This window comes from Schistocerca nitens, chromosome 6 (genome assembly GCF_023898315.1).
Source record: "Schistocerca nitens isolate TAMUIC-IGC-003100 chromosome 6, iqSchNite1.1, whole genome shotgun sequence".
Classification (NCBI taxonomy): Eukaryota; Metazoa; Arthropoda; class Insecta; order Orthoptera; family Acrididae; genus Schistocerca; species Schistocerca nitens.
Window position 1 is genome coordinate 153,150,683 of NC_064619.1, and position 8,735 is coordinate 153,159,417.

Consider the following 8,735-nt stretch of genomic DNA (forward strand, 5'->3'; position numbering starts at 1 on the left):
AAAGCTTACATCTTTTTCAAAAAAGATAGTTATTACTCAATTTGTTTGAATACTTGCGTTACGCTGTATTCCGTCGTCTAACTACGGAGCCACAGAAGTGTCTGACAGAACTGTTACCAGTCTATGGTTAGCAACCTTAACAGTCTCAGAGTTCAGAGATTTATCTGTGATATTATTTACATTGGTTAGCGCTTTTGACAGGTTTTAGATAACGTGCTGCCCGCAAGGCCGCTTCACGAAAGTGAGAATCTCTCTTTGCAGTATACTGATGCAAATGCCCTTCGCGATTCACTTGCACCGTTGGAAATTGAATTTTAATGTTACTTCATTTATAGCAAAATAAAAGTAACACGTAATAATTCATATATTCGGTTATAAGGTATACAATTACGCATTTCTTCATTGTCCTCTAGCTTTAGAAGGGCCCAGGTACGTTTACACTGAATGTACATTTATAACCAATTTACATTCTCCTTACATAATAGTCTGACTATCATGGGGAGTTCGATATAAGGATGTGCACATTTTTCGCAATTTTGTCGACTTGGAAACTTGAACATGAAATTTACATGTGTAATCTTACGATAAAGGCGCCATTTGCCTACTGAGTCTGTGAATACCGTTGTGCAACAAAACTGAATCACGTGATCGTAATATCAGACTCCATATGTTGCATTACTTAAAGCTCGCCAATCCCGCAGCTGTCGCGTGTAATCCATGACGCCCAACCTTATCAGACGGGCACAGAACATTGTTTACGTTGCTGGAAACGTCATTTTTTCTCGTAACGATCGTGTCATTTTCTACTTACGCTGAACTGAGTCACAGTTCTTGTGTTAACCTAACGTCATGCTTGGTGGAAATGAGGACAGGAAGTTAAAGATGTATTCACGCTGTCTTAATGGTCCCATGTGCTTACAGGAGATAGCACCCGTCAGTACTAGGTGAAAGAAAAAATACTATAAAGACATATCCGGAAACAAATTTTTGGTGAGACATGGGCCATTTTCCTAATATTGAGAATGTACATGTCCTAGTTGTCAGCAAAAATGATCTGATCTGTATATGATTTTTTCACGACTAAATGTCATATGATACGTCACAGGAGAAAAGTACCTACTGCAATGAAAGAAGAGAAACTGTGTGAAGGAGGAGTTAAATTATGAAAGGTCAAAACTTTGGACGTTTCAGATACATCTATATTTTCATAATTGCTGTAATGCAAAGATACTCATTCTAAGTAACTGTGTAATCCTTTGTATATTATAGCTTTTGTGTACACGCTTGCTCACAAATTTTGTTGCCTATTTTAAAATCTGTACCCATTAACGGCGCTGTATTACGTGTTTTGCTTGTAAGAGTCTTGCACATCCTGCAGGTGTGCAATACTCTTCGGAAAGGGGGAGGGGTATTGAAACGTAGCCGACCGCATATTGAACAGGGCGTTACCACAATCTCAGTTCATTAAGAGCAGGTCACCGCCCGGATACCATTTAACAAGATAATTATAACATGTGAACCAGTAACCTCTACCTTCTCAGTGATGCAATATGTGTATGATTATGAAATATCAACGTATCAAACGTATGAAACTCGGTCAATTTGTAGGAACATCCGAAAATGTGGCACATACTCTGAAAACTAAAAAAAACTACACTCCGTCCGAACAGGCCTTGGAAGGCCCAACGGTACCGACCGGCCGCCGTGTCATCCTCAGCCCGCAGGCGTCACTGGATGCGGATATGGAGGGGCATGTGCTCAGCACACCGCCGTATGTCAGTTTACGAGACCGAAGTCGCTACTTCTCAATCAAGTAGCTCCTCGGTTTGCCTCTCAAGGGCTGAGTGCACCCCACTTACCAACAGCACTCGGCAGACAGGATGGTCACCCATCCTAGTGCTAGCCCAGCCTGACAGCGCTTAACTTCGGTGATCTGAAGGGAACCGGTGTTACCACTGAGGCAAGGCCGTTGGCGTATATGCACTGAACAGCCAAAGAAACTGGTACAGCTGCCTAATATCGTGTAGGGCCCCTGCGAGCATGCAGAAGTGCCGCTACACGACGTGACATGGACTCAATTAATGTCTGAAGTTGTGATGGAGGGAGTTGACACCATGAATCTGTAAGAGTACGAAGGGATGGGGATCTCTTCTGAACAGCACGTTGCAAGACATCCCAGATATGCTCAATAATATTCATGTCTGGTGAGCTTCGTGGCCAGCGGAAATGTTTGAACTCAGAAGAGTGTTCCTGGAGCCACAATGTGGCTATTCTGGACGTGTGGGGTGTCGCATTGTCCTGTTGGAATTGACCAAGTCCGTCGGAATAATTGACATGAATGGATGCAGGTGATCAGACAGGATGCTTACGACCGTGCCATCTATCAGAGTCATATCTAGACGTGTCAGGGGTCCCATATCAGTCCAACTGCACACACTCTACACCATTACAGAGCCTACACCAACTTGAACGGTCCCTTGCTGACATGCAGGGTCCGTGGATTCATGATGTTGTCTCCATACCCGTACACCTCTTTCCGCTCGATACAATCTGAATCGAGACTCGTAACATGTATCTACTCATCAACAGTCCAATGTCGATGTTGACGGACCCAGGCGAGGCGTCAAGCCTTGTGTCGTGCAGTCATCGAGGATACACGGGCGGGCCTTCAGATCCGAAATCAAGTCGTGTTATACTACATCACTTATTTTCGTTTTGCAGGCCAAAGTACTTGAAGCAATGTTTAGAATTACATGAGAACTGCTATTATTCGCCTTTGTAATTAACGTATGTAACAAAATTTACTAATTTTCAAAATAATTATGAGGCTTTGCGAAATAATAAAACCCAATAGTGTAAACAAATCGCCAAAAGATACTTTCTGTGTGGAAGGCAGAATTATTTCACTTGAAACTTCCGGGCTTATATGCCGTGGCCGACGTATAAAACTTTTCCGGAACGTTTCACCTCCGACGGCGGGAGACATATTCAGAGGTAAAGCGGTGAGATCTCCCCCAAAGGAAGTTTTATACGTAGCCCGGAAGCTTTAAGCGAAGTCAGTACCGGCCGTGAAAGCTTACACTGTATGATCAGACAGAATTGCTGTTAATGCAGGGCAACAACTCTAATCAAATGTATATCGAAAACATGGTAGGGGAACTGTGATTAATTCTGTTATTGTACAATTATTCATTGTGCATATTTGATGTAATTTCGAGTGATAAAATTGTTTTCCGGATGATTCGTATGTATTTAATGAATATTAGCGATTGCAATATTTCTGCACGTGTGTCAAATTAACTTGATGAGTTATTTTTAACTGCTATATCGAAAAATTGTACTATTGATAATGAAATAATTAGAAATGTATATAAAAGCGTGAGTTGGAGAGTTAATTGCTCACTGTTGATCTGATATTCGCGATAGCCCACCTGCGTCGTTCTGAGTATAAAATGTTATAAATCGTATGAAAGTGTATCTTCTGCTTGATTCACTTAGCATGCTGGATGGACATACATACAAAACCTGTTCTTGTGAAGAATTCCAGGTCATCGAATAAGAAGAAGTTAAGTGTCTGAGTTACACCACACATCTGAAGTGTTTTCTTTTCCGAGTCTCAATTGCAACAAACTTATATCATTTCAGCTTTCAAGAAATGTAATACGTTTAGTTGAATAAATTACGTCACACTGTCATATACCAGATTTTCTCCAAGGTCACACTGAACAGAAACGAATCCCAGCTAGAGGCGCAACTAGGAGAACAGCAAGGATTCAGAAAAGGACGCACTTCTACTGAACAGATACTCAACCTGAAGACAGAGCTACAACAAGTGAAAATGACTGGTAAGAACTATGCCGTCTTTGTTGGTTTTAAGAAGGGGTATGACTCGACTGACATCCCTGTTCTTTTGTAGATTCTGTAGAAATTAGGATAGGACTGGAAGACCCATAATCTCATCCAGCACACTTTAAACAACACCAAACAAGAGGCAACGTAGAGAGAAACAGTTTCAAGAAGTTTTGAAATAAAGACAGGAATAAGACAGAGAGATGGTCTCTACCTTCTCCTCCTTAATTGGTAATAACAGGGTTGTGAAAGGAATTAGCTAGACAGGGTCTTCCAAACGGTGTCTCTCTGGAGAACAAAATCGATGGTCTCAATGTTGACTGCCTGGCATTTGCTAACTACCTGGCACTTCTATCTAATCCAGTAGAAACTTTAGTGAATCAGCTCAATTTTCTCAGACAGCAAGCAGCTAAGGTAGGGCTAAATGTATCACTTAAAAAAGCACAATACCTGACGGACATTAGTGATCCTTCTTGCACGCTGCACATGGAGAAGGGAAAAATCGATAAAACCAACAGGTCATTCGCCCTAAAGCACTATATGCCTCGAGTGTCTACTACTCCACAAGAAGGGTCTCATAGGCTATCATGAAAGCGAGAAGAGAAAGATAATGAGGAAGATAATGGGACCAGTCAAGAAAGATAACTAAAATAAAATAGGACCAAAGCAGGTGCTCTACAAACACTGTGCAAAAATTACGGACATGGCTAGGGAGAACCGTCTAGCCTTGTATGGAGATGTCTACAGGATGCGTCCCAGCAGGACTGGCAAAAGAGTAAGACGAATTCACGATGGATGATGGAAGTGGTAAATGATCTGCAGGAACTTAGACGTACAAAAAGAGACTTAAAAGACAAGACATCAGTCAGGAGAATGCTTAAGCAAAGAGGGTTCCAGGACAAGCCACCAAGAAAGAAGACAGGTGCCCTTTGGATAAAAGAGAAGAAGGAATGAACACAAAACAAGAAAAAGAGAAACAATTCGGCAATATGTGCATTCCACAATAAATATTTATCTTTGCAGGTGAGTGTGCGATGTTTTGTAACTTCACAGAAGATTAAAACCGCCTGCGAAAGGAAAGGGATGATAACACTTTCGAGGCACGGTCTGGGGGACAGATTTAATGCGCCAGGAAGTCTCATACGCATTGTTGTCATTTAAGATTTGTGAGGTATAGTGCAAATAGCGGGGCATAAACCATCGAGTAATTCAGCGTGATTTTTTCCGAAATGTATTGTAAGCTTTCTCATAAAAAATAAGTAAGCAAATAAAAAAATAATAAAAGAATTCCTTGGATACAAACTGACGTGTTCCTTGGTAAAAGAAAGAGGCCTCTTCGGTTTCTTCTAACAAGATTACTTGTATACTGATTTTTAATGAGGCATTAACAAAAGTTGTGAACAGCTGTTGTGTTATCATTAACTGATAACAGGAACTGTTATAAATGTTTCATCAAAAATATAATCTGGTAAAAAATCGCAATATTGAGCCCAGTGTGTTTCAAAATGCAGTAATTACACATACACACACAAACAGAAAGCACAATAATTACGACATGTTGTAGTAGCTTATATCATGGAAAGTTTTCAACGTAAGGCAGATAAATAAATGACAAATACACTTTGTTTAACGGATTATGTGATGAAATATGTATGGGTGAAAGAAAAATATATTAGCAGTGTCCTGTATAAGATGAAATTTCCATACCAGTTTCTCCATTTTCCTTTTTGGAGAAAATCACGAGCTACAACACCCAAATGATAAATGCACGACATTCTTGTGTTCGACACTACTAGCACTTATTGATATGTCTCATCCGCGAACGCTTGCACGTACTCGTCATACATGTTAGCATTTACATGCAGGTCGTCTATTCATGCAACTTTTTTGAAGTACCTTGTACGTGTCATGGAGTGTTAACGCCAAAATTTGTAAGAAGTAATGGACAAATGGTTAAAATACTTCACAATTAACACCGATGTAGACAGGTATACACCCATTCCATTTCTTTATTGACCGAAGTCTTGCACGATAGAAGCCGCTATACACTACCACGGTTTCAGGGTCTTAGCCCCATCATCAGGTGCATCTGAAATCTAGCAGCGGCAGGACGTCATGTCCCTGTCATAATATGTAATAGGCAAACATGTACCGTAGGTGGTCCGTTAAATATCATCCCAAATTGTGGCTGCAAAGAACTCCAACTTTCAGTCGCGGCCTAGGAAAATTCCACTTGTGCCAAAATTGCTACCGGGAACGCATGCTGTCAAACGCTGATGGCGCTCCTGTGTGACACATAGTGACTTCTGTTGTGCAAGACTTCGGTTAATAAAGTATTTTACAACTCTGATGGATTTGTTTACTGCGAGCATCGTGCACAATGCTTAAGCTTTTAAATGAAAAGATGCCACTGGGTATAAAGGGATGCTTGTATGCCATGTGTTTGCTGACCACATACCCCTCTCTATTCCGCATCCAGTGACGCCTGTGGGCTGAGGATGACACGGCGGCCGGTCGGTACCGATGCGCCTTCATGGCCTGTTCGGGCGGAGTTTAGTTTATCATACTTACCTATGAGCGGCGCAGTGTTGACAGAGCACAGGTTGCACATAGCATGACGAATACTATCCTCCAGAGCATATTACTGTTGCACCGAGTAAATACATTTTCAGGTGCTATAGAGTATTACAGGGCCTATACTAGCAACTTCAGACTGCACAACCACTAGAGCATGAAATGATGCACTTCCTGAAGCTGTGTTTCAGCAAGGCAGCGCTCGTCCACATTTTGAAGGATATGTCTCGCTCGCACAATATCCTCACCACCCCTCCACACACAAACACACACACACACACAATAATTTTGAATATAAGCTACGCAAACTTCTTTGATCTTAGGCCACGAAGGTTAGAAGTTATTCTGGCAGTGAGAGGTAGCATTTCAAAGTACTGACTTTTAAACACGTTGTTTTAATTTTTGGGCTGTTCATTTATCTGTAATTTCCGTAATACGATGTCATATTTTGATCAAATTTCAGACATTTCCAGGAATTCCTTCAGACCAGTATTTTTCCTTTGTTTCATTTTAAAGAATGACTGTAGGCTTGAGGCGATGTTTCGGATTTCTCATCCCTCTCTCTCTCTCTGTTCAGTGACACAGGGAAGGTGTTCTTATTTCCACCACGTAATGTGGCGGTGTCGTTAACAGAGAAGGAAACTGGCGGCTTAACTTCCCGTCGAGTCGAAGTCAGGGATGGTACAAGAGTGGGTCAGGAACCTGGTTGCGGTGTTCTTTGTAGGAAGCAACTTGACGTACTCCTGAAAATCACTGAAGTCGTTGGAACCTTGGACACATTCTGGAGGGATGGAGGTGGTGGTTGGGGGGGGGGGGGGGGGGGCTGGAATCCCTACTAGGTCATCTTGAATTCGGTTTTTCACAGTTCTCACTAATTAGTTCAGGTAAAACGACTGCTCTAACAATGTCATTCCCGATTCTCTTTCTGTCCTTGCAGCTGTTAGCGCTCTTTTCTAATGGTTGTGACGTAGATGCGCCGTTAAACTTTAACCATTCTTTTTTTCCTTCCGCATCTACTTCGAAATAAAAAATGGAATATACTCATTCTTTCTAGAGAAACTGCCATAGTGAGACATGTTTGTCGGTTTTCTAACGAACTGAAACATAAGGGTATAAATGTATCTCTGCGTTAACGCCTTGGCATTTTTCAGATTTCACTTTCTTTCTGTAATTAAAGGACCCATCTTGTACGTCGGTTCATTAAGAAAGACAACTGCAGAACTTTCGGAGATCTATTTGGGACTTTAGAATTACTTGTCCTTACGAAGTATAGTCTTACCAGCTATACTTCATGGAAACAATTTCTTGTAAAACTGATAAAGGGTATTCCCACCCGTGTTTCACGTCCGTCAGTGACCCAAAGATCGCTCCCACTGTCCTCTTTTCAAAAATGTTCAAATGTTGTGAAATCGTATGGGACTTAACTCCTAAGGTCGTCAGTCCCTAAGCTTACAAACTACTTAAACTAAATTATCCTAAGGAGAAACACACACACCCATGCCCGAGTGAGGACTCGAACCTCCACCGGGACCAGCCCCACAGTCCATGACTGCAGCGCCCTAGACCGCTCGGTTAATCTCGCGCGGCCTGTCCTCTTTTGAGCTGCCAGTTCTTGCGGTAACAGCGCAACCGCGTTTCTTTTTTTGTTGTGGCGGTTCCCTTCAGTTTAATAATCCTATCATGCGAAATAAAATATTGTCATCGACGAAATACGCACGTCGGTTGAATAGTGTCTTCTGATAGCAGGAATGATTCAAATGAAATAATTAAACTTTTAAAGTAAGCGTGAAAAAGGAAAAACATTTTCATATAGTTCTGATGTTCTGGAATGCAGGAAGTAATGTTAGGTTTTTTTCAAGTATTGCCACTGAAAAGAAAATCATAGTTCACGCCCGTTCTTTTGAAGATGCAACGGGAATTTCACCGTGGCCTTGTTGAAGAAACAGACCTTTCATTTGTAGAAATTTAAACCATCAATAACAGAACAGATTCACACCTTTAAGCAAGACATTTGTAGAAATGTAAACCATCAATAACAGAACAGATTCACACCTTTAAGCAAGACACTATAGAATTCTTGAGTGAGTGAAGCGCAGATCCGCTCTCCCCAGCAAACAGTCGTAAACAGGAACTGACGTGCAGGCCGTTCGTTACCGTCGTGGCTAAGCTATCGACGCAAACTTCTTCCTTAATTGCGTCTCACTTTTGAAGGTTAATATTGTAGCAGACATTGTGGATCATCTGTACGGATACGTGCAGAACTTGCAGAAATGGGAGAACTTGTACAGTCTGCGTAACAGATAATGATATAC

General features: G+C 41.5%; 1 pseudogene; it reads right to left on the bottom strand.

Moving 5' to 3' along the window:
* Window positions 1-1,856: 1,856 nt before the first annotated feature.
* LOC126263976 (5S ribosomal RNA) lies at window positions 1,857-1,974 on the bottom strand (annotated as a pseudogene).
* Window positions 1,975-8,735: the final 6,761 nt, after the last annotated feature.